This window comes from Bombina bombina, chromosome 2 (assembly GCF_027579735.1).
Source record: "Bombina bombina isolate aBomBom1 chromosome 2, aBomBom1.pri, whole genome shotgun sequence".
Taxonomy (NCBI): Eukaryota; Metazoa; Chordata; class Amphibia; order Anura; family Bombinatoridae; genus Bombina; species Bombina bombina.
In genome coordinates, this window is record NC_069500.1 from 788,013,451 (window position 1) to 788,036,485 (window position 23,035).

The following is a 23,035-nucleotide window of genomic DNA, read 5'->3' on the forward strand; positions in this document are numbered from 1 at the left end:
GTGGAAGGTGAATCTGGAGAAAAGTTCCTTAATCCCGAAAGCAAGGGTGACTTTCTTGGGAACGATAATCGACTCTATATCTTTGAGGATTTTTCACCTCAGACCTCTGCAGTTAAACATGCTCAGGCTGTGGAATGGAGATTATGCAGACTTGTCTCCTCGAATAACCCTGGAGCAGGAGACACGAGATTCACCACACTGGTGGTTGTCTCTGGACCATCTATCCCAGGAAACATGCTTTCGCAGACCATCCTGGGTGATTGTGACAACAGATGCCAGTCTTCTAGGGTAGGGAGCTGTCTGGGGTCCTCTAAAAGCTCAGGGAGTGTGGACTCAGACGGAGTCTGTTCTTCCTATAAATATCCTGGAACTGAGAGTGATCTTCAATGCTCTTCTGGCCTGGCCTCAGTTGGCTTCGGCCCAGTTCATCAGATTTCAGACTGACAACATAACGACAGTGGCTTACATCAATCATCAGGGAGGAACAAGGAGTTCCTTAGCGATGATAGAGATAGCCAAGATAATCCGGTGGGCAGAGGCCCATTCTTGCCATCTGTCAGCAATCCACATCCCAGGGGTGGACAACTGGGAGGCGGACTTTCTGAGCAGGCAGACCTTTCATCCAGGAGAGTGGGAACTCCATCCGGAAGTATTCTCCAACCTGATTCTCAAATAGGGTCGGCCGGAGTTAGATCTAATGGCTTCTCATCAGAATGCCAAGCTCCCGAGATACGGGTCAAGGTCCAGGGATCCTCAGGCGGAACTGATAGATGCTCTAGCAGTTCCTTGGTCCTTCAACCTAGCATATCTTTTTCCTCTGTTTGCTCTTCTTCCTGGGGTCATTGCTCGAATCAAACAGGAAAAGGCATCAGTAATTCTCATTGCTCCTGCGTGGCCTCGCAGGATTTGGTATGCCGATCTGGTGGACATGTCATCTCTGCCACCTTGGAGACTGCCATTGAGGAAGGATCTTCTCATTCAAGGTCCCTTACTTCATCCAAATCTAATTTCTGTGAAGCTGACTGCTTGGAGATTGAACGCTTAATTCTATCCAAGCGGGGTTTTTCTAATTTGGTCATAGAGACCTTGATTCAGGCACGTAAGCCTATAACTAGAAAGATTTACTATAAGATATGGCGTGAATATCTTTTTTTTTTTTTTTTGAAAAATAGTTTTTATTGATTTTACAGAGGAATAAACAATAAACAACAATAACATCAAGTCATACATCAAGTATGGCGTGAATATCTTTATTGGTGTGAATCCAAGGGCTACTCATGGGGTAGATTTAGGATTCCCAGAATTTTGTCTTTTCTCCAAGAAGGATTGGAGAAGGAGTTATTGGTGAGTTCCCTAAAGGGTCAAATCTCTGCCTTATCTATTTTGTTACACAAACGTCTGGCTTATGTTCCAGATGTTCAATCCTTTTGTCAGGCCTTGGTTAGGATGAGGCCTGTGTTCAAACCAGTTTCTCCTCCATGGAGTCTTAATTTAGTTCTTAAAGTTCTTTAAGGGGCTCTGTTTGAGCCTATGCATTCCTTAGATATTAAGTTGTTATCTTGGAAGGTTTTATTTCTTATTGCTATTTCTTCAGCTCAAAGAGTGTCTGAGCTTTCAGCATTGCAATATAATTCGCCTTACCTTATTTTCCATTCAGATAAAGTAGTTTTACGTACTAAACTAGGATTCCTTGCTAAGGTTGTTTCAGACAGGAAAATTAATCAGGAGATTGTTGTTCCTTCCTTGTGTCCTAATCCTTCTTCTCAGAAGGAAAGGCTTCTGCATAATTTGGATGTAGTCTGTGCTTTGAAGTTTTACTTACAAGCAACTAAGGACTTTCATCAATCTTCTGCTTTTGGTTGAGGAGTAACATCCGATTTGCATATGAGAATGCTGGACAGCAGCCTCCTGAAAGAATTATGGATCATTCCACTAGGGCGGTTGCTTCCTCATGGGCATTCAAAAATGAAGCTTCTATGGAACAGATTTGCAAGGCTGCAACTTGGTCTTCTCTTCACACTTTTTCTAAATTTTACAAATTTGATACTTTTGCCTCGGCTGAGGCTGCTTTTGGGAGAAAGGTTCTTCAAGCTGTGGTGCCTTCCATTTAGTAGATATGTGCATGGCGAAAAAATTTGGTTCGGTTCAGATCAATTCGGATTTTTCGAATTTCGGTTCAGATCGATTTGAATTTGGAAAAATTTGAATCAATTCGGTTCGGATTCGTTTTGGATTCATTCGGATTCGAATAAATTCCGCTGGATTCGATTCGATTCGGTTCGGTTCGGAAATTCGGAATTTCAGTAAGTGTTAGGTAGGATGTGCTGTGTATTAGACTAGTATTATGTACTGTATATTAGGTGTAACCCATAGCAGTGTGATATTACCTAATATACTGTACAATACTAGTGGCCATGGTCATCCGAATCTACCGAATAAATCCGAACTAATTCATATTTATTCAGTAAATTCGGCACTATTTTAATTCGGAAATCCTAATCAATTTTACGAATTCGGCCGAATTTCCGAATCGATCCGAAACGAATTGCACATGTCTACCATTTAGGTTCCCTGTGTTGTCCCTCCCTTATCATCCGTGTTCTCTAGCTTTGGTTTTGTATCCCACAAGTAAGGATGATGAAAAGAAAATTTATGCTTACCTGATAAATTTGTTTCTTTTTAGACACGATGAGTCCACAGCCCGCCCTGTTCTTTTAAGACAGGTTGTTAATTTTTTTGTAAACTTCAGACACCTCTGCACCTTAGCTTTTCCTTTCTCTTCCTAACTTCAGTCGAATGACTGGAGTGGGAGGGAAGGGAGGAGCTATATATAACAGCTCTGCTGTGGTGCTCTTTGCCTCCTCCTGCTGACCAGGAGGTGTAATCCCACAAGTAAGGATGATGATCCGAGGACTCATTGTGTCTAAAAAGAAACACATTTATCAGGTAAGCATACATTTTCTTTTCTTTTTTCTTTGTTAAATTTTTCAAGATGTCTCAAACTGATCCTGCCTCTGATGTTACTGTAGAAAGTATGTTGCTTGTACACATTTTTTTTTTACCAAAGCTAAGTGTGTATATTGTTTAATTAGCTGATTTTATTTCTTCTTTTATTTCTTCAGCTCAAGGGGCCCATTTATCAAGCTCCGTAAGGAGCTTGTGGGCCCGTGTTTCTGGAGAGTCTTCAGAGGTCTTGCAGACCTAATCCGCACCGTCGGATCAGGTCCACAAGACCTTTAGTAAATAGGCCTCCAAATATGTGGCACTTATGTTTTATTATTCATTCTAATAATGTTTCTATAGTACATATACATCTACTGTTTTACCTTCACAGTCTAATGTACATGATATTACTGTTGATATAAAGGATTATATTGCAAATGACATAGAGAAGGCTATGCCTGCTATTCCACCTTCAAATTAATGTAAACTATCTCTCCTAACTTCTCATAAACCTATGAAGTTTGTATTGATTGACAGCATACTGTAGTATTTCTGCTGATGTGTTTTTCTCTGACTCAGATGATCCTATTTCAGAGACTGATTTTGATAAATTAAACTTTCTATTCAATGTATTCATTCTTTATTAACCTCTTAAGGACATATGACAGAATTTTTCCATCCTAAAACAATTGAGCAAACTGAAAGCTGTGTCCTTAAAGGGTTAAGGAAGTATTGTTTACTTTAAGTTTTGAGTAATCTACCCTCTTGATCACAAGAATAGAAAATGTTTGAATTCTGTTTTTTAAGCTTCTGAGGTAACTCTTGAAGTTTTTCTTATTCCAGATGCTCTTTATCATATGTTTAGTAAGGAATCTAAACTTAGTGCTTCTTTTTACCTTTCTTCTAGGTTTTAAAAGCTATATCCTTTACCTATAGCTAATTTAGTGTTTTTAGGTAAAAGTCCCTAAATGTGGGGCTATTTCTTCTTTTGCCGAACATACTTCTATCCTATGGAAGATATTTCTTCTTTTAAGGATATTTTAGATGGGAAGTTTGTTTCCTATCTTAAGAGAAACATGTTTACATATTGGCCATGTTTTTTAACCTGCCATTTCTATAGCTAATGTTGCTGCTGTTTCAACTTTTTTTTGGTTGGACAGTTTAGTTATCAGATCTTGATTTGTCTAAGCATTGTTCTTTTACTTCAACATGCTAATCATTTATTTTATGATGCTATATTTTATGTAATTTTAACTGATATTAAATCTTTGTTTTTAGCCATTTTCACTAGAAAAGTTTTATGGCTTAAATCTTTGATATGGTGTTTAAATTTAGATTACTATCTTATTATTTTAGGATAGCAATTTTTTAAAGATTTTCTATTGGATTTTATTATCTCCTCTATTACTGGGGGAAAGGGAGTTTTTTTTTCTGCCCCAAGGTAAGAAATCTAAGGGTATTTTTTAAGATCCCAATTGTTTTTTCATTCCCTTAAAGCCTCTGGCTCTGATTTTAGATTTTTTTTCTGAATTTGAATAATTCCAAGCCTTATAATTAAACTAATTTGAGCCCCTAAGACTGCATGAAGGTGCGGTCTATTAAACAGTTCTACTGGGTGGAGGGCAGATTGAATTTATTCAGAATATTGTTTTCTCAGGAGTATCGAATAGGTTTCAGAATAAAACCTCCCATGGGGGACTTCCGGTGGGCGGACCTAGGGAGCGGTAGCATAGTTTCACAGCTCCGCTTCTTTCCATAAAAAAGGGGCACAATATAGCCTTACTTTTCGGTCCAAGCTGACCAGACCTTGTGGGGACAACTCCTAATCCCTTCCGGTCAACACAGCTGGGGGCAATTACATCCATCCCCCCCCCCCCCCCCCGCTGCATAGTCACACGGAGGAGCAAGGAGTGGCGCGGCCTGAAATAAAAGCCGCAGGCGGTAAAAAGTTAACGGTCGTATCCGGACCGCAGCCACAGATGGGAGGAAAGGGCTGGTATCAAATTTGAGGAGTCCTGCAGCATTCATGAGGCCCGGTAAGACATCAGGCAATCGGAGCATTACGCTGCTGGCAGAGAAACCCAGAATGCCCAGACTCATATACGGGCATTACCACGATAATAAGGAGTGCTGCATAATGGTAGGAGGTGCAGCTCACACAGCATCGCAGCATTATCTCCCTAGGACTCTAGGGACTGAACTCTGGACTTAAATTTTAGTCTGCGGGGGGCACTTAACAAATAGTAGAACAGGCTTGAGGGCCCACCTGAACCAGACCAACTCCCTGAGAAAGTTAAAGTGCAACAACTCCTGAACCCTTCAACGGCCTTATTTCTTTACTCTACTGGGGAACAAAAAATGGAGGAGTGAGAATATGATATAAACCCCCCCCCAAGAAACCCCCCCCCACAATCTCCTCTCAGTTTAATAATTCTCCTTCAGTGTTCTATTTGTATACTAATCTCACAACAGAAAAAGGCCTCTTACATATCTGCATGAGGAAATACTATCCTCCCTATCAAAAACAAGCAGTCACCATGTCAAAGAAAAGGCAGCAAGAACGCAGACTCAGACAACAGACAGAGGTGCTGGGGATACAGTCTGACCCAGCAGAGGGATCTGATAACGCCTCTCCAGACACACATCCCATAGTCTCACAATTATCTGCTCTATTTCTCCCGAAAATTGAGCAACTGCAGACAGGGTTGGACACTCTAACCTCTGAATTTAAAACTTTCTCGGCAAGACTAAATAATGTGGAGCAGAGAGTGACTGACACTGAAGCACAGCAAAGAGAATCCTCCACGGGCATATTGGCTCTGCAGAAACAGAACAAAGCGCTCCAGAAAAAATTAGACGACCTGGAAAACAGTTTGCGGCGGAATAATGAGTGATTGGACTCCCAGAGTCAGTCCCAGGTTCGGACCTGGTTGACTTTGCGGAAAGTATTCTGCCGGAACTACTCCACCTTCCACGGTCTCAAACTCTGTCCATAGTGGAAAGAGCCCATAGAGTGGGCCCCCAGCAACGCAGGGATGACCCAACAAAGACATCGCCGAGACAAGTCATGATTAAATACCTGTGTTTCAAGGACAAAACTGCTATTCTAAAAGCTTATAGGCAAAACCAGGGACTCTCCTATGAGGGGAAAAAATCCTCTTGTTCCAAGATTATTCGGCAGATGTTGCTAAGAAGAGGCGAGAGTTTTCTCCTTACTTTAAGGACCTCTTGGACAAAGGAGAGATGGTGTCATTGCTTTACCCGGGTCGTCTGAAGCTGCAGACAAGGATGGGCCCGAAGTTTTTTGACTCGCCAAAACAATTACAGAATTTCCTGCAAACAGAAGCCTGCCATCAGGAGATACAGAGAGAAGAGATCCTTATGGCAAACAACGAGGACACATGAATCTTAGAGGTCTCAAAGGACGCTGTCAACAGTAAGGAATCCAGGATGAGATTGACTTATCTAGCTAATTAGACTGAGAATGTTATTTCAGTTTCTTGAGTACTGCTCACGGTGGCAGTGCTGATCACATATCCTTTTGAAAGTGGGGGGTGGGGATTACTTCTATTGAAGGGTGTTTTGAATTTTGAGTTTTCAGTTTTAAGTTATTATTCCAGTTCTGTAGTTGAATAAATGTTACATTTGGTTACTGTTCTGCCAAAAGTTATATAACTGATCTGTATACTTATGATGGTTCAAAAGGGCCTGCTAATACTTCTATTGTTGTACTGTATACTGATATCCATCTGGTTTCTGTTTCACAATTTTACTGTTTCCACTGAACAGCTCATACTAGGCAAGAAGGTTTGGTTGGTCTCCCACGGGGTGCCAGGCGGTAATTACAGCCAATTTAGATTTCAGATTCCTGCACGCTATCACTCCTCCACCTACACCAACATACTCATTTCAGGGCTCACCTCAGATAGCCAGAAATTTAGGGGGCCTCATCCTTTATCAGGGTCAACTTGCAACATGGGACTCCGCATTGTTTCATGGAATGTGGGTGGCATAACGTCCCCCATCAAACGAAAGGCAATTTTGAAGTACCTTAATACCAAAAGAGCCGATATTGCCATTTTGGAGGAAACTCACCTGAAGCTGGCTGAGCACCTAAAACTTAAACAGGGATGGGTGGGAGAGGTGATCTTTACCCAGTATGATGCAAGTAGGGCAAGGGGAGTGGCTTTTCTTTTTCGGAAAAATCTTAATTATCAAATTTTGCACACTATATTAGACCCAGAAGGGAGGTACGTCCTACTTAAAATCAAAGTGGAGGGGGATTTGTTGATACTAGGGGGAGTGTATGGCCCCCACACGCACAAGGCTGAATTTTGGAGCTCTCTAAGGGTTAAACTCTTTGCAGACGCTCCTCTTATTATAGGACGGGACTTCAATATCGCCCCAAAAGTCCCAGCGGACAGATATAAAAACCCCATGCTAACACCACAGCACGAGGGCTCGTATAGAAACTCGAAAAGGGACTCCCTGGTGTTGGAAAAAAGGTAATCAGCTGCACTGGCGGTTGTAATATAAAAATCCAAAATTTATTAATTCAGTTTAAAAACAAGGTACAAGCAGGCTAGGCAGACAGAACATCCTAACATGTTTCGTGCCAAACACGGCACTTAATCATAGGACAGGTGTTCTAGGTATGGCCCCTTCCTTTTAAAGGGGCCATATCCAATAGTATGCTAAGTACAATTTAAAAAGACAGTACTTGGAAAACCTATGCACTAGAAGGGAAACAGGGGGAGACAGATGCTGGGGCCAAATGGGGAAGTAAAAAAGGACATCATATGAATCACCCCATAATGTAGTGCAACAATTAATAAGTAAATACATAAATGAATTACATTTAATAATGCTAGTATATTATGTCTAAGGGCAATAAAACTGCTATTACTCTGATTTAAGCCTAAGGTTCTCTTAGAGCAACATGAATGGTGATGATGTAATAGAGTAAATGCACAATAGGGCTTGCTATAGCATGTGTATTGACTATGGTGCTTTAAGTATATACATTTGAATAAATGAATAATAAAAGAAAATAGATGATCAATGAATTATTATTAAATTAAAGGCCTGTCATTATCTATTTCTGATTGGGATACAAAAATATACAGATATATACAACAATAACTCCTTGGTGATACCCCAAAACATTAAACATACCGGTACCATTCATTTAGAGTAAGTATTATGTGCTCCCAACATGAAACATTATATATCATAATAGATAAGACCAAAACAGAAACAGAAATGAGAAAAGTCACTTATTCAAAGTAATAAGACATATCCCACTCTCTATTTAAACCTGAGGGAGTTACAGTTTTGAGTTTATGTATCCAGTATAACTCACGTTTCTGTAATAATTTACATTTATTCCCCCCTCTAATTGGAGCTTCTATTTTGTCTATTACCATAACAGTTATCAGTGCCTCATGAGTGAAGTGTATTTGATTAAAGTGTCTCGCCACAGCGGAATCCTTGTTATAATTCTTGGTGTCATTAATGTGCTCCCTGACCCTAGATCTGAGTTCCCTCGTCGTTTGTCCGACGTATTGAAGGGAGCAAAGATTACATTCAAGTAGGTAAACAATGAATTCACTTCTGCAGTTGGCATAAAAATTGACCATGAAATTTTCCCTGGTTACAGAGCTGGAGAAGCTATTACTTTGTTTAATGACACCACAAGTAATGCAGAACCTTGCTCCACACTTAAAAGTGCCTTTTTTCTTTAACCAGTTGGCTGCTTGTTTTCTATTACTGGTAACCATACTAGGAGCCAGTTTAGTAGCTAGGGTAGGGGGCTTTTTAGAGACAAATTTACAAGACTCAGAGATATTACACAGAAGTTCATCACTATTCAAAATGTGGAGATTGTTTTTCAAAATCTTACAGATATCATAAAATTGTTTAGAATATTCTGTAGAAAATACCACAGAGTCTCTGTTAAATTTGCTCTTCTCCTTTTTATGACCAATAACTTCTGATTGTTTTTTTATCTCTGATATTATCAAATGATTTCTGTAGCTCTTTTTCTGAATAGCCCCTCATTTTGAGCCTATTGGTGAGATCCACTGACTGTGTATGAAAGTTACTGTCGGAGTTGGTATTCCTCCTCATACGAATATATTGAGCTCTCGGAATAGAGCGAATAAGATGAGGTGGATGACATGACTTAGCATGGAGTATGGTATTCCCTGCTGTGGGCTTGCGGAAAGTATCAGTAAGTATAGTACCACTCTCAGCATCTCCAGTTAATGTTAAATCCAAGAAGCATATTTTATATGGATCTATTTGTCCCGTGAATCTAAGATTCAACTGATTATCATTAAGATAGTGTAAAAAATTGTTGAAATCTAGTGGGTCTTGTACTATAAAGATCAAGTCATCGATAAATCTCATGTATTTAATTATTGAATCTGCGAAAGGATTCAGAGTAGTGTAAAGATACATGTCCTCCCACCATGCAACAAATACGTTGGCAAACGAGGGGGCAAACTTGGCCCCCATCGCCGTGCCACATACCTGTAAAAAATAAATGCCATCAAACATGAAAAAATTATGCTTCAATAAAAACTCCACAGTTTCACAGAAAAAAATAATAAATTCAACAGAATATTGTGTCCTGGAGGTTAAGACATATTGTAATGCCCTTATCCCCAAAGCATGAGGTATGCTTGAGTATAATGCTGTAGCATCAACAACTACCCAGCTAAAACCTTTGCACCACCTAGTATTTTCAAGATAGCTAATGAGGTGTGTTGAATCCCTCAAATAGCTATTCAAATCCTGAACAAGGGGCTGCAAGATTGAGTCCACCCATTCAGACAATGGCTCAAACATTGAGCCAATCCCCGAAATGATGGGTCTCCCCGGGGGACGTTGAATATCTTTATGTGTTTTAGGCACATGGTGAAATATAGGGGTGATAGGGTGTGTGGGAATCAATGACTCAGCTTGTTCCTCTGAAAAGATATTTAAGGCAATGCCTTGTTCAATTAAATGGCGTAGCTTAGATTTGAATACAGTAGTGGGGTTACTCTCTAATCTTCTATATGTATTGGCATCAGCCAATTGGCGTTCAGCTTCCTCAATGTAGTAGTCCTTGTCAAGGACCACTACATTGCCACCCTTATCTGACGCCCTGATGACTATGTTTTCATTTGTTTGTAATTTTTGAAGGGCTAATTTTTCACCTTTTGTCAGATTAGAATGTACTGTGTGTTGACTAGCAGTGGTTTCTAATTCTAATAGTTCTTTCTGTACCTTTTTCTGAAAAAGATTGATTGCATGACCCCTAGCAAAAGTAGGATAAAATTCGGATGGCTTCTTACTTGGCGATGGAATCTCACAATCTTTTGGACCAAACGAGTCCTCATTTTGCTTTAATTGGTTTAGTGTTATAAAATCGCCAAATCCGAAGTCAGCCCCTCTATCAGTCTCAATGTTAGTGTTAACAATTATGTCAGTATTGCTACCTTCAGCATAAATGGCATTATCCCCATTATTTTCCTGTAGCTTAAAAAACCTTTTCAAGGTAATTTTTCTGACAAATTTATTAACATCTATCATGGTTTTAAATGCAGAAAAAGTGTTGGTAGGGGCAAAGCCCAGTCCTTTACTAAGAAGTGACCTTTCTTCAACAGTAAGTTCAACTTTAGACAAATTTAAGACTGAGAGTCCTTCTGATTCTGTTTCTGTTTCCTCGTTAGTTTTTTTTTTTTTTTTTTTTTTTCTGTGGTATTTTCTACAGAATATTCTAAACAATTTTATGATATCTGTAAGATTTTGAAAAACAATCTCCACATTTTGAATAGTGATGAACTTCTGTGTAATATCTCTAAATCTTGTAAATTTGTCTCTAAAAAGCCCCCTACCCTAGCTACTAAACTGGCTCCTAGTATGGTTACCAGTAATAGAAAACAAGCAGCCAACTGGTTAAAGAAAAAATGCACTTTTAAGTGTGGAGCAAGGTTCTGCATTACTTGTGGTGTCATTAAACAAAGTAATAGCTTCTCCAGCTCTGTAACCAGGGAAAATTTCATGGTCAATTTTTATGCCAACTGCAGAAGTGAATTCATTGTTTACCTACTTGAATGTAATCTTTGCTCCCTTCAATACGTCGGACAAACGACGAGGGAACTCAGATCTAGGGTCAGGGAGCACATTAATGACACCAAGAATTATAACAAGGATTCCGCTGTGGCGAGACACTTTAATCAAATACACTTCACTCATGAGGCACTGTTAACTGTTATGGTGATAGACAAAATAGAAGCTCCAATTAGAGAGGGGAATAAATGTAAATTATTACAGAAACGTGAGTTATACTGGATACATAAACTCAAAACTGTAACTCCCTCAGGTTTAAATAGAGAGTGGGATATGTCTTATTACTTTGAATAAGTGACTTTTCTCATTTCTGTTTCTGTTTTGGTCTTATCTATTATGATATATAATGTTTCATGTTGGGAGCACATAATACTTACTCTAAATGAATGGTACCGGTATGTTTAATGTTTTGGGGTATCACCAAGGAGTTATTGTTGTATATATCTGTATATTTTTGTATCCCAATCAGAAATAGATAATGACAGGCCTTTAATTTAATAATAATTCATTGATCATCTATTTTCTTTTATTATTCATTTATTCAAATGTATATACTTAAAGCACCATAGTCAATACACATGCTATAGCAAGCCCTATTGTGCATTTACTCTATTACATCATCACCATTCATGTTGCTCTAAGAGAACCTTAGGCTTAAATCAGAGTAATAGCAGTTTTATTGCCCTTAGACATAATATACTAGCATTATTAAATGTAATTCATTTATGTATTTACTTATTAATTGTTGCACTACATTATGGGGTGATTCATATGATGTCCTTTTTTACTTCCCCATTTGGCCCCAGCATCTGTCTCCCCCTGTTTCCCTTCTAGTGCATAGGTTTTCCAAGTACTGTCTTTTTAAATTGTACTTAGCATACTATTGGATATGGCCCCTTTAAAAGGAAGGGGCCATACCTAGAACACCTGTCCTATGATTAAGTGCCGTGTTTGGCACGAAACATGTTAGGATGTTCTGTCTGCCTAGCCTGCTTGTACCTTGTTTTTAAACTGAATTAATAAATTTTGGATTTTTATATTACAACCGCCAGTGCAGCTGATTACCTTTTTTCCTTTGCTATTTTTGCGGCGGAACCGGCCGCTTTTTCGGCTTGCACCCCCTGTGGCTTCACACCAATTGCATTCCCCCTGTGACTTCCGGTGGCGTCTACAGCCAGCAACGGACTGGAGCGGCAGTTGTCTATGGATGTTGTCGAGGAGTTTCTCTCTGCACAGCTCAGCCAGCATTAACGGATACTCAGTAAGTGACTTACGTTTCCTTCTCTGATTTACTGCACGCTAAAGTAAAGTAATTTATGTCCACATATGTAACAGAGTGATTCATTCGTGATCGACAGCAGCTTTACTTTTTCTGCTTCTGGGGAAGAGACTTATAACAACGTCTTCCATTTATCACTGTTTCTGATTTGAAAGAAGGGACTATTACCTGTGCATTTCATCTGAAGGCTTCCAGGTGTATAATTACTACTATTGTAATAACGGGTGTAACATTATTTGGTCACATTTTCCTGAATACAGGGACCTACAGGTGTGCAGCCAAATATACTGTGAGGGGTACTTAGCGGTTAATTCAGGTACCAGGCTAAAGCAGAATAATAGTTTGTTTTTAATATTCCTATGCACTATCGAAGGTGAATATACCATAAAAGTTAAAAACATGGATAAAGAGGGAGCAAGCTTGCATAAATCCATTTTCGATATGGAACATCGTCAGAGCTATTTTGATACCATATTCAACATCTCAAATCAGCAAATTGGGGCCAATAGTGACCTTAAAGGACAATTTGTACAATTAGAAAGATCATTACTCACAGACCTCAGATTGATGTGGGATGTGGCCTCATTTGATCACTACATCAAAGCCAAAAGAATCCCAAGGGGTCTTAGAATAAAGAAGTATCCCTCTTTTGACTTAGAGGATCAGGGCCTTCAAAATGAGTGGAATGAGGCATTGACAGTCTGTTCTATGACCCTTATGGATATCATAATAAGGAGCAAAGCAAGCAAGCGTGAGAAAGTTAAAGCAAAAATTGACAGTCTCAAAGTGGAGGTAAAACTGAAAAAATCGGATCCAAAATATAGAGATTTTAAAAATAATCTCAAATCTAAAATTGAGAAGACAGATGCAATTTTGGCTGAAAGAAAAGGCAAGAAATTTAACAGAGACCTAGAGGACTATCAAAACAACAAAGTCTATAATTGGTCTAGGTTTCAGAATAAACCAAGGCGAGGGGCACACCGTAGTAGAGGAGGAAATAAGTCCTCGACGGATGAGGATAAAGAGAAGACCCTGAAGCCCATTCTTAAACACAAACACAAAGGAAGGTTGCCTTTTCATCACCAGAAACATCAGACCAAGATTCCTATGCATCTGACAGCAGCGGAGCTTCGTTACCAGCAGTGGCCACAAAAGCATCTTCTTCTACTATTTCTTCCTTTTCTTCCTCTGTTCCCCATTCCTCCTGCTCCCTTCTGTCGTTACAGGTATTAAGCGATAGTGACACAGATGAAGACGAGACTCCAGTGGTTCGCTCAGGGGATACAATAGAACCTGCAGTCCCTTTAGGAAACGCATCAGGAGGGGCGGCAGAAGAAAAAAGAAAACTAACGAGGAAACAGAAACAGAATCAGAAGGACTCTCAGTCTTAAATTTGTCTAAAGTTGAACTTACTGTTGAAGAAAGGTCACTTCTTAGTAAAGGACTGGGCTTTGCCCCTACCAACACTTTTTCTGCATTTAAAACCATGATAGATGTTAATAAATTTGTCAGAAAAATTACCTTGAAAAGGTTTTTTAAGCTACAGGAAAATAATGGGGATAATGCCATTTATGCTGAAGGTAGCAATACTGACATAATTGTTAACACTAACATTGAGACTGATAGAGGGGCTGACTTCGGATTTGGCGATTTTATAACACTAAACCAATTAAAGCAAAATGAGGACTCGTTTGGTCCAAAAGATTGTGAGATTCCATCGCCAAGTAAGAAGCCATCCAAATTTTATCCTACTTTTGCTAGGGGTCATGCAATCAATCTTTTTCAGAAAAAGGTACAGAAAGAACTATTAGAATTAGAAACCACTGCTAGTCAACACACAGTACATTCTAATCTGACAAAAGGTGAAAAATTAGCCCTTCAAAAATTACAAACAAATGAAAACATAGTCATCAGGGCGTCAGATAAGGGTGGCAATGTAGTGGTCCTTGACAAGGACTACTACATTGAGGAAGCTGAACGCCAATTGGCTGATGCCAATACATATAGAAGATTAGAGAGTAACCCCACTACTGTATTCAAATCTAAGCTACGCCATTTAATTGAACAAGGCATTGCCTTAAATATCTTTTCAGAGGAACAAGCTGAGTCATTGATTCCCACACACCCTATCACCCCTATATTTCACCATGTGCCTAAAACACATAAAGATATTCAACGTCCCCCGGGGAGACCCATCATTTCGGGGATTGGCTCAATGTTTGAGCCATTGTCTGAATGGGTGGACTCAATCTTGCAGCCCCTTGTTCAGGATTTGAATAGCTATTTGAGGGATTCAACACACCTCATTAGCTATCTTGAAAATACTAGGTGGTGCAAAGGTTTTAGCTGGGTAGTTGTTGATGCTACAGCATTATACTCAAGCATACCTCATGCTTTGGGGATAAGGGCATTACAATATGTCTTAACCTCCAGGACACAATATTCTGTTGAATTTATTATTTTTTTCTGTGAAACTGTGGAGTTTTTATTGAAGCATAATTTTTTCATGTTTGATGGCATTTATTTTTTACAGGTATGTGGCACGGCGATGGGGGCCAAGTTTGCCCCCTCGTTTGCCAACTTATTTGTTGCATGGTGGGAGGACATGTATCTTTACACTACTCTGAATCCTTTCGCAGATTCAATAATTAAATACATGAGATTTATCGATGACTTGATCTTTATAGTACAAGACCCACTAGATTTCAACAATTTTTTACACTATCTTAATGATAATCAGTTGAATCTTAGATTCACGGGACAAATAGATCCATATAAAATATGCTTCTTGGATTTAACATTAACTGGAGATGCTGAGAGTGGTACTATACTTACTGATACTTTCCGCAAGCCCACAGCAGGGAATACCATACTCCATGCTAAGTCATGTCATCCACCTCATCTTATTCGCTCCATTCCGAGAGCTCAATATATTCGTATGAGGAGGAATACCAACTCCGACAGTAACTTTCATACACAGTCAGTGGATCTCACCAATAGGCTCAAAATGAGGGGCTATTCAGAAAAAGAGCTACAGAAATCATTTGATAATATCAGAGATAAAAAACAATCAGAAGTTATTGGTCATAAAAAGGAGAAGAGCAAATTTAACAGAGACTCTGTGGTATTTTCTACAGAATATTTTAAACAATTTAATGATATCTGTAAGATTTTGAAAAGCAATCTCCACATTTTGAATAGTGATGAACTTCTGTGTAATATCTCTGAGTCTTGTAAATTTGTCTCTAAAATGCCCCCTACCCTAGCTACTAAACTGGCTCCCAGTATGGTTACCAGTAATAGAAAACAAGCAGCCAACTGGTTAAAGAAAAAATGCACTTTTAAGTGTGGAGCAAGGTTCTGCATTACTTGTGGTGTCATTAAACAAAGTAATAGCTTCTCCAGCTCTGTAACCAGGGAAAATTTCATGGTCAATTTTTATGCCAACTGCAGAAGTGAATTCATTGTTTACCTACTTGAATGTAATCTTTGCTCCCTTCAATACGTCGGACAAACGACGAGGGAACTCAGATCTAGGGTCAGGGAGCACATTAATGACACCAAGAATTATAACAAGGATTCCGCTGTGGCGAGACACTTTAATCAAATACACTTCACTCATGAGGCACTGTTAACTGTTATGGTGATAGACAAAATAGAAGCTCCAATTAGAGGGGGGAATAAATGTAAATTATTACAGAAACGTGAGTTATACTGGATACATAAACTCAAAACTGTAACTCCCTCAGGTTTAAATAGAGAGTGGGATATGTCTTATTACTTTGAATAAGTGACTTTTCTCATTTCTGTTTCTGTTTTGGTCTTATCTATTATGATATATAATGTTTCATGTTGGGAGCACATAATACTTACTCTAAATGAATGGTACCGGTATGTTTAATGTTTTGGGGTATCACCAAGGAGTTATTGTTGTATATATCTGTATATTTTTGTATCCCAATCAGAAATAGATAATGACAGGCCTTTAATTTAATAATAATTCATTGATCATCTATTTTCTTTTATTATTCATTTATTCAAATGTATATACTTAAAGCACCATAGTCAATACACATGCTATAGCAAGCCCTATTGTGCATTTACTCTATTACATCATCACCATTCATGTTGCTCTAAGAGAACCTTAGGCTTAAATCAGAGTAATAGCAGTTTTATTGCCCTTAGACATAATATACTAGCATTATCAAATGTAATTCATTTATGTATTTACTTATTAATTGTTGCACTACATTATGGGGTGATTCATATGATGTCCTTTTTTACTTCCCCATTTGGCCCCAGCATTTGTCTCCCCCTGTTTCCCTTCTAGTGCATAGGTTTTCCAAGTACTGTCTTTTTAAATTGTACTTAGCATACTATTGGATATGGCCCCTTTAAAAGGAAGGGGCCATACCTAGAACACCTGTCCTATGATTAAGTGCCGTGTTTGGCACGAAACATGTTAGGATGTTCTGTCTGCCTAGCCTGCTTGTACCTTGTTTTTAAACTGAATTAATAAATTTTGGATTTTTATATTACAACCGCCAGTGCAGCTGATTACCTTTTTTCCTTTGCTATTTTTGCGGCGGAACCGGCCGCTTTTTCGGCTTGCACCCCCTGTGGCTTCACACCAATTGCATTCCCCCTGTGACTTCCGGTGGCGTCTACAGCCAGCAACGGACTGGAGCGGCAGTTGTCTATGACTCCCTGGTGTTGTCTAGGTTTACTAGGGCCTTCTCCTTGGTGGACATCTGGAGGCAAAGGTACCCTGAGGTTAGAGATTTCACCTGTTCCACCCCAGCTAAAGACACTCACTCTCGAATTGACCTATTTTTAACCTCGGCAGGGTTACATTCTAGGATTGAAGACACAAGGATAGAAGTCCCTCTTCTATCAGACCATGCCCCGATAGTCATTAAACTGAGAGCAGGTCAGGGAGGGATTCCCCCAGGCACTTGGACATTCCCAAGATACCTTTATCGGGACACCAATTTTAAGAACTATTTACATGGGGAATGGTTGACTTTCCAGCTCACTAACCAACAACATATAGAGAACCCTATCCTTTACTGGGAGACATGTAAGGCAGTGTTGAGGGGCGCTATAATGTCATATGTGGCTGGGGCTAGGAGGAAAAAGAAGACTATGCAGGACTTGCTGCTGAAACAATTGCTTAATGCCCGAAACAAATATCTTAGACACCCCACAACCTCAAACAGAGACAAATAGAAAGAAATCAAATTTAGCAGAGACACAACATTGGCACAGAATGCAGCAAGGGACTTAAATATAAATCATGCAAAGTTCTACAGACATGGCAATAAAACGGGTAGATTACTGGCTAGGATTACTAGACTGGCGAGACCCGTGACACCTATCGTAGCCATTAGGCAGGGAGAAAAGATCCTTACATCCAAAGAGGGAATCCAGGAAACTTTTAGGGAGTACTACACCAATCTTTACAAAAGACAAGAGGTTCTTGACTCAGACAGAGACGCTTTTTGGGCCTCTTTAGACTTTCCTTCCTTAACGGACCAACAGCTTAGCTCTCTTAATGCCCCTATTGACTCTCAGGAAATATCCCGTTCTATTGGGAAGGCCCCTCTGGAAAAAACACCGGGGCCAGATGGCTTGCCGGTTGAGTTCTACAAACTCCTCTCAGACGATGTAACCACGATATTGACCCAACTCTTTAACGGCATTTTGTCAGGAGAAGTTGGTTTATCCACTAGATTCACGGAGGCAAAGGTCTGTCTGATCTTAAAACCCGGATAGGGACCCCATCTCCACAGCATCATACCGTCCCATCTCCTTGATGAATGTGGACTATAAATTATTGACCAAAATAATGGCTAACAGACTAGCGTAAATTCTCCCTTCCATTATCCATCCCGATCAAACGGGTTTTGTGAAGGGGAGATCAGCGGTTACCAACCTCCGTACCCTGCAGTTTGTCCTAACTCATTACTGGAAGGAAAAGAACTCGGGTAATGGGAAGACCCCTGAAGAGGCCTGCATTCTACTTGTAGATTCAGAAAAAGCCTTTGATCTGGTACTCTGGGATCATCTCTTTTTCACGCTCACAAAACTTGGTATAACTGGTAACTTCGCTAGAGGTCTGAGGGCTATTTATGCCTCCCCAGTAGCATCAATTGTAGTAAACAAAACCCTCTCTTCACCATTTACCTTGGAGAGAGGAACGAGACAGGGTTGTCCCCTGTCTCCCCTATTGTTCGATATAGCTCTCGAACCGTTGGCCATTAAGATCCGGAAAGAGACTGAGGGTCTTAGAATAGGTAGAGAAACCAAACACCTATACCTCTTCACGGATGATATGTTACTATATATCTCCAACCCTGCTGAAAATATAAACAAAGTAGTGTCCATTTTGGAGGCCTTTGGGAAAATATCGGGATATAGGGTCAATGCGGACAAGTCGGAGCTGGTTAAGTTGACCCCACACGGAGCTGATGGTGTCACACACTTTAACTTCAAAATAGTACATAAAACTTTAAAATACCTGGGTGCAAAACTCTCGACCGACGCTAACGTGTGGTATGGAGTCAATTATACTCCTCTGAAAAAAGAGGCGCAGGACCTACTGCAACACTGGGCCAAGCTTCCGCTATCGGTTTCAGGGAGAACGGGACTTATTAAGTTGATCCTCTTCCCAAAAATACTATATTTCCTACAAATGATTCCTTGGGTATTGTATAGGAGTAACTTAAAATGTTGGAACTCCCTAATCCTTAAATTTATCTGGGCTAACAAAAAACATAGAATTACAAGACAACAAATGTATAGCTCTATAGAGGCAGGTGGATTAGCGGTTCCGAACCTTGAACATTATGCTTGGGCAGCCCAGGCAAAATACGTTCTGGACTGGCTCACAGGCAGGCACTGCTTTGCAGTCCAAGGATTGGAGTCACAAGCGATTGAACCATGGGACCTCAAGTCCCTACCTCATCTAAAAGCAGTTAAAGCACATATATTCCTAGCTGACTATCCCCTCATGCAACAGCCACTTTATGCGTGGAGGAAAATCTGCAGAAAACTTAACATTAAACATGAATTCACGAGATACTTACCAATCCAGGGAAATCCCAGCTTTATTCCTGGCCTCTCCTCCAGACCTTTCAGAGTATGGAAGGAAAAGGGCATTGATTCCATTTCAAAGCTTTTGGAGGCGGATGGGAGAAGGGTATGTATCTTTGGAAACCTACAACTGCAGTACAACATTCTGATGTCTCATCACTTTGCATATCTACAAATAAAACACTACATAAACTCTTTGTACTCGGCGGGAGAGATGCCCGAGATGGATAATCCTATCTATGCTCTGGCCTCCTCCTTTCAGAAAGGCAATACCTCCATTTCATCAATCTATAAGGCCCTAGGATGTGAGGACAATAATACCCTGTTAAAACAAATTAGTGTAAGATGGACAGACACACTACACACAGAAATTCCAGTCCCATTAGTTCAGCAGAGCATACAAAAGGTCAGAAAGGCCTCTTTGGCATCAGACACTAGGGAGGCTCACACAAAATTGCTCAACCAAGCATACATCACACCTAAGCTGTACAAAGTTTGGGACCCTAACTCAGAGAGCAAGTGCCCAAAATGTGCGGCCCCTAGAGCGGACCTCTTACATATGATTTGGTCTTGTCCAAAATTGTATAGATTCTGGGGCATGTTAGCCTTCTGGGTGAACAAGGTTTTTAACATTCATATAGCCCTTTCGCCTCAGGTTATTGTTTTTTTGGACCTCCAAGGCCTACCCCGGGGAGTTAAGACACTTGTACATGTTATAATCCTACAGGCTAGGACACTGGTCTTTAAATATTGGCTTAAGGGAGAGCCGCCCGGTCTTACCCAGTTGAGGGCAGAACTACATCAGCAGATGGTTTATGAGCAGGCCAATGCTTTTGGGAGATCTTCAGAATAGAACTACACATTTCATGAAAAAATGGGAAGAGTATATTAAGACTTTAAACCCCTCTCAACAATTTCAGATACTATAACCACTTATAAACACGATCTACATCCTGGAGGGACAGCTTAGAGGAGAATGGGAACTCAACTTCGATAGGGGGTAGGATCACCTTAACACTAGTCTGAAGACTCGCCAGAAACACGGGCCATCAAGCTCCTTTCGGAGCTTGATAGATAGGCCCCTATGTATTCTCTGGACATTCAATTACTTTCTTGGAAAGTGTTTTTTCTTTTGGCTATCTCTTCTGCTTGAAGAGTTTCTGTATTGTCTGATCTCTTTTGTGAGTCTCTTTATCTGTTTTTCTATCAAGATAAAGTTGTTTTGTGGACTTCATTTAAATTTTTACCTAAAGTTGCGAATTCTGAAAACAATATAATTAAGGAAATTGTTGTTCCTTCTTTGTGTCCTAATTTTAAGAATACTCTTGTAGGGTCTTTACATTCTTTGGATGTGGTAAGATCTGTGAAATATTATGTTGAGGCTACTAAAGATTTCAGAAAGACTTCTAGTCTTTTTGTTATTTTTACTGTCTCCAGGAAAGGTCAGAAAGTCTCTGTTATTTCTCAGTTTTTTTGGTTCAGACTTTTGATTCACAAAACTTAGATAATTGCAGCTCATTCTACTAGATCAGTTGCCTCTTCTTGGGTTCTCAAGAATGAAGCTTTGGTTGATCAAATTTGTAAAGCAGCAACTTGGTCTGCTTTGCATACTTTTACTACATTTTACCATTTTTATGTGTTTGCTTCTTTGGAAGCAGCCTTTGGTAGAAAGGTTCTTTAGGCAGTTGTCTCAGCTTGATTCTAATGCCTTTGATTTGAGTTTTTTTTTAAATTTTAAGAAAACTTTATTTTTTGGAATCTAATTTCTCAGCGGAAATAGCCGTTTTTATTTTATCCCTCCCTCTCTAGTGACTCGTGGATCTCCACATCTTGGGTATTATATCCCATACGTCACTAGCTCATGGACTCTTGCCACTTACATGAAAGAAAACATAATTTATGTAACAACTTACCTGATATATTCATTTCTTTCATAGTGACAAGAGCCCATGAGATCCACCCTATTTTTTTATGGTTATGATTTTTTTTGTATAAAGCACAAAAAATAAGTGACAAAAATGACCCAATAAATAGAAGTATTTTGTGCCATTTTGAGCCAATTTGCCCACGAAAATTTGAAAAAACAAGACCGAGGTTACAACTAGCTGGAACCTCAGGTAAGAAAAAATTTACTACATTTCTCCCAAATATAATTTTCCATGCTGAAACTGTTAGACTGCAAAGGGAAATAAACATAGACCTGACTCATGGCAAATATATGCAAAACATATTTAAAACTTTAAAGATAAAGTGCCAAACACAGCTGAGAGTGTCTTAAAAAAAGATATATACTTACCTAAAGACACCCGTCCACATATAGCAGACAGCCAAACCAGTACTGAACCATAACAGCAGAGGTAATGGTAGAGGAGTATAATGTCCATCTGTAAAGGGAGGTGGCAGATGAATCCCCACGACCGAATTTACAGAGAGCCTTAGAATAGATTTCCCATAGGTGAATACATGGCATCATTAGGTAAATACTCCCTTTACATCCCTCAGACGAACACTGTACTTTGAGAGGAACTGGGCTTCAAAATGCTTAGAAGTGCCTTTCACAGAAGAAATCAAGCACAACTTGCTGCACCATCCTCCAACGAAGGCAAAGTTTGTAAAACTGAAGTAAGAGTGAGGTGGGAGGTGTATTTATTGGCATTTTGAGGTTTGGGAAACTTTGCCCCCTCCATGTAGGAGTGTATGGCTAGCTCATGGACTCTTGCCACTATGAAAGAAATTCATTTATCAGGTAAGTTCTTACATAAATTATGTTTTTTTTTTAAGTAGACAAGCCAAGGTATTGATCTAGGCCCATTTTGGAATATTTCATGCCACTATTTTACCCGGTAAATATGATCACTGAAATTATTTTTATACCGCGTGTGTTTGTTTTGTTTGTTTGTTTGTTTTTTGTTTGTTTTTTAAATAATTTGTATTAAGATGTTGAGGCAAACATTGCAGATAAACACATAAAAAGCAATATGTAGTACATGGGTTTTTATAGAATTCTAGAATGGCTCAAATATTATATTCTTAAGACAAAACAAAACTAGAGCCTAAAACAACAAAGATTTAAAAAAATGACATAGTGCAACATCATATTTTTTTTTCATTTTACCTCACTAATGATTGCTTTGACTATTTCCCATGATGCATATGATCTACTGTACTCTATGACTATTAACTTACGGCTAGATTACGAGTTGTGCATTAGGCTTAAAAAGCAGTGTTAAGAGGTCCTAACGCTGCTTTTTAACGCCCGCTGGTATTACGAGTCTTGAAGGTACAGGCTCACCGCTCACTTTTTTTGCCAGACTTGGAAAGTCCGCAAATCCACTTACGTAAATTGCGTATCCTCTTTTTTCAATGGGACTTGCATAGCGCCGGTATTATGAGTCTGCCAAAAAGTGAGCGGTAGATCCTCTCCTGTCAAGACTGGTACCGCATTCTAAAGTCAATAGTTAAGAGTTTTACACTGCAATGCCGTAGAATAAAACTCTTAACTAAAGTGCTAAAAAGTACACTAACACCCATAAACTACCTATTAACCCCTAAACCGAGGCCCTCCCGCATCGCAAACACTAAAAAGATTTTTCTTTC